The sequence below is a fragment of the Pundamilia nyererei genome, unplaced genomic scaffold (assembly GCF_000239375.1).
Source record: "Pundamilia nyererei isolate P.nyererei 1_Seehausen unplaced genomic scaffold, PunNye1.0 scaffold00130, whole genome shotgun sequence".
In the NCBI taxonomy this organism is placed as follows: Eukaryota; Metazoa; Chordata; class Actinopteri; order Cichliformes; family Cichlidae; genus Pundamilia; species Pundamilia nyererei.
In genome coordinates, this window is record NW_005187531.1 from 1,306,013 (window position 1) to 1,310,401 (window position 4,389).

Consider the following 4,389-nt stretch of genomic DNA (forward strand, 5'->3'; position numbering starts at 1 on the left):
ACTGCAACTAAAGAAAACATCCGCAAATAGAAATGCTTCAAAGACATACTAAATGAGCAGAAGTTGAACAAGATGGCAAAATACAAATATAAAAAAAAATCTCTGAATGAAAGTGTTTTTGGGAAGATGGAAAAGCTGCAAACGTGACAGGAACTAAAACTCAGAAGGGACCGAGATGTAAAAGAACTGGAGACGTGTTGAGAGGGTGTGTTGGTGTGTTGTGAGGGACAAAAATATGTAAGTAATATGTGTTTTAAATGCATAATTCACATAATACTGTAGATACATGTTTGCTATTAAGGTGTATACCATTAGGTTTTCACTTCAGCAGCTGTTCCATCACATTATTCTGCCACCCAAAACGCTTCTGTTGTGTTTTTTGTGACTTTGCAGCATTTCTGGCTGGTGTGTTCTTAAGATGCAATGCATTAAAACTCTCAGAGCCACCGTACATAGGTGGCAAAAGCTTCAGTTCTAAGAATGGCAACTTCATGAAGTGGACTTTACAGATGAAATTATGTGTTTATAGCCTGGAGGAAGAATTGGTTTTAGTCTCAGTAGCAAATTTGCTGCCATCATAACACCTCAGTGTGATGTGAATTTTCTTTAAGTGAAAGTTTGTTATTGTCATGATTTCTTCAGTTACCAAATTAGCAAAGTTAGCTGCTGCTTATCGGTCAGGTCAGATTGCAGGACTGCCTGACTGTTAGTCCCAGTTTTGTGTTTCTGCTCATGTTAAGGTAGCATGCAACATGCTATTTGCAGATGTCTACAGACACCTGATGGAGCTTAAATACATAATAATGTAACAGATAGTCACAAAGTCAACACCAGTGTTGGGGAATAACGAATAACGGAACTGCCGTTATTTATTTAAAATACAAAATATGCATAATTAATGCTTGGGTCTCAATCTCGCAGCCCATGTCACCTCTATTTGCGGCCCACATAATGACGTGAAGAAATATTTTTTAAAATTATTCAAAAAATGTTTTAATACGAAGCAATAGGCAGAGTGTTACAGGCATAGCCCTAAAGAATGTAGCCTCATGGGCAGTGTAGTCCATGCTGCAGGAAGAATGGACTACCATACCCGTTATGTGTTTGTGTGTGCCAGGGAGGGAGAAAAAGGAAACTCAAAAACGAGTATGAGTTGTCACCGAGCAGAAACGGGAGATGGAAGCGTGTAAACACCACTGCAGCCAAAAAGAGTGCCTGACGAGCCCAGTTGTAAGTAAGCTATTAATACTCGACTGTACACTGTGTTTGTGTTTTCCTCCGAAACAATAAGTTCCGAGAACGAGATCGCAGATACAAGCGGCGGAAATGAGCTTCCTCCGAAGGGTGGATGGCCTCTCCCTTAGAGATAGGGTGAGAAGTTCGGCCATCTGGGAGGGGCTCAGAGTAGAGCCACTGCTCCTCCACATCGAAAGGAGCCAGCTGAGGTGGTTCGGACATCTGACAAGGATGCCTCCTGGGCGCCTCCTTGGTGAGGAGGCCCCAGGGCAGACCCAGGACACGCTGGAGAGATTATATCTCTCAGCTGGCCTGAGAACACCTTGGTGTTCCCCCAGATAAGCTGGAGGAGGTGGCTGGGGAGAGGGAGGTCTGGGTTTCTCTGCTTAGGCTGCTGCCCCCACGACCCGGCCCCGGACAAAGCGGAAGAAGATGGATGGACAATAAGTTCCATTGGAGCTGCCTTTCAACGACTCTCTCTGTCTCTCGCTAGCAAAGTTGACCCAGACAACAAAGTAAAGCTAGTTTTTGGCTACAAGCACGACCTGGCGTATTAGTCAGAGGCCCCTTTACTATGGTTCGGAGCCACAGACCTGTGGCGGAATAGTTTTCTTTACGAGATCGCTGCTTAAAGTGCAGCCTCACCTAATGTCCACCCTACTGTTACTCCTTTTATATTAAGATTTAAAAAGTTGGTATTGATGTTGGCGAATAATCTTCAGTAATAGTAAAAAATCACACAGCAATAGCAAATTCATGTAGTTGTAAAAAGCATGATAATATATTAAGTAATCCAAAGTATTCAGAATACGTTACTCTCATTGAGTAAAGTAACGGAATACGTTACCAAATACATTTTAGGGCATGTATTCTGTAATCTGTAGTGGAATACATTTTAAAAGTAACCTTCCCAACACTGGTCAACACAATCATCCTTCAGCTTAAGAGTCATAATAATAAAAATCATCATATTCTCATTGGCATTCATAGAAATTACACAATAGGAAAATCAGATGCACTTTGCTTTCTCATGCAGCAAAATACATGTGTTTGTCCACATTTCTATTAGGAAAAAAAAGTGTTCATAGTTCACTTATGTTGTTTTAGTGTCAAGCTGTTGATTGTAGCTCTAATTCGACTTGGCAGTTGAGAATTGCAACACATTGGCAGATTTCATAAAGACCAAATGGATTTTATTCATGCGTGTCTGCACCTCCAACATTGTCGCTTTTCATTGCCCATTTGTTCTGTCTGCTCACACACACACACACACACACACACACACACACACACACACACACACACACACACACTCTGAACCAGTGGGTGGTCAGTTCTGCATTTAACTCCAGATGTTCACACCACAGACCAGCTACCCAATATCGCAGGAAATTTTACCTGCCAATCATCTCAGTGACCTGCGCCTTCTCATTTCCTCTCTTATCCCCTGAAGTGTATGTACACACCACTGTGCACTCACCTACTACCATGTACACAGGCCTCCCATTGTCACCCAATTAAATGCCTCCATGTGGGCTGGCTTCTATCAACCACAGCCAGTGTCAACACTTGATATTTTGTGGTCTAGAATCCTTTAAGACTTTTGATCAAGCCTTTGGCATCACTTCTGTTTTTCTTTTGGTTTCCAGTGTCAAAGACTGTCAGCACCACTATCATCTTTGTGGTGTGCTAAAAAAGAGGAAAACAGATTATGGGTAAAGTACTGTCTATACTTCCACTTCATAAAATGCTTCTGTCTTTGTTCAGGGTGATGGCATCAGTTTGCAGATTTTATGATGCCTTTGTGTTCTAACCATTACTTTTTAGGTAAACAAGTCAAAGCACTACACTTTTAACAGCATCTTTTGCAGGACCTGTGAGTGAATTGTTTGCTTTAAAATTTTGCTAAATTCACTGGATCCCTACCTACATGTTCCTATCCAAAGCTCTTAAACAATCTTAACCCAAATTCCAGCACATTGAGTGGCATATTGCACCATTAATATGCAGTTCAACAATGACTCACATTTAAATACTGTAGAACATACCTATTTTGGTGATAATGTGAGTGGGCCTCCTTGAGGACCATATAAGGCCATTTGTCTTGAAATGCAAGGAGTTTAAAAAACCTAGTATTAGTAGATCCCTCAAAGCCGTTTTATGGAATGCCTGGCGTTGAACAAAAAACTAGCTTTGGGTATGATCTGCTGCTCTGAAGTGCTCTTTAATCCTGAGGTCAAATGGACTGCAACTTAATAAAACACCAGCAAATAGAAAAACCCTACAAACGCTTATTTAAAATAAAATATAATAATACTAATAATAATAATAATAATGACAAAAATAAAAATGCCGGCTGTCTTAATCGCATAATTCATTTAATATTATAAATAATATTAGCTTGTCACTTCTGTTCTGTCATATTACTGTTTCCATAAAAACACTTCTGTTTTGTGATATATATAATTCAGCTTTTGCTGTGTTTTTCTGATTTCCGTTGTTTTGCTCAGGTTTACAGAGTTTCTCTTGACTAGCCCAAACACCAACACTGTTTGCATGGCTGCCATATCGCGCCATCGGCCCCTCTGGCCAACACCAGTAGGCAGTAAGGTAAAGTGTCTTGCCCAAGAACACAACGACCAGGACAGAGAGCCCAGGGATCGAACCGGCGACCTTCCGGTTACGGGTATGCTTCCCAACCCCTGAGCCACAGTCGCCCTTATATAATATATTTATTGTGCACATGCTGATAATCATCAGATCTACAGGCCTCGGGCCATGCTGCAGATTCCAGCTAAACCACCTCTGAAAAAGTTCCGTTTCATTTTGTTTGTTTTAAAATGTTTGAGAAGTTGTCAACACTCAAAACTGTTCTTGGCTCTGAAGGAATTTCCTACTTTTTAGGTGTAATGTGTGAGCTCCAGTTGGACTGACAGTTACCAGATCTTGTTGCCACCTGCAAACACCTTCAGGTTCTCACCAGGTGCCAGGATTGAATGAAAACCCTGGAGTAGCTTTTCAGTGCCTAAGTTCAGAATTTTGATTTCACACACCAATCATTGTGGATAGCTTCACCTTGAACACCCCTTCCTGCAAATCCTCATCGCCCAACACACACAGGAGTATGAATTCCGGACAGAGAATGGTAAATGG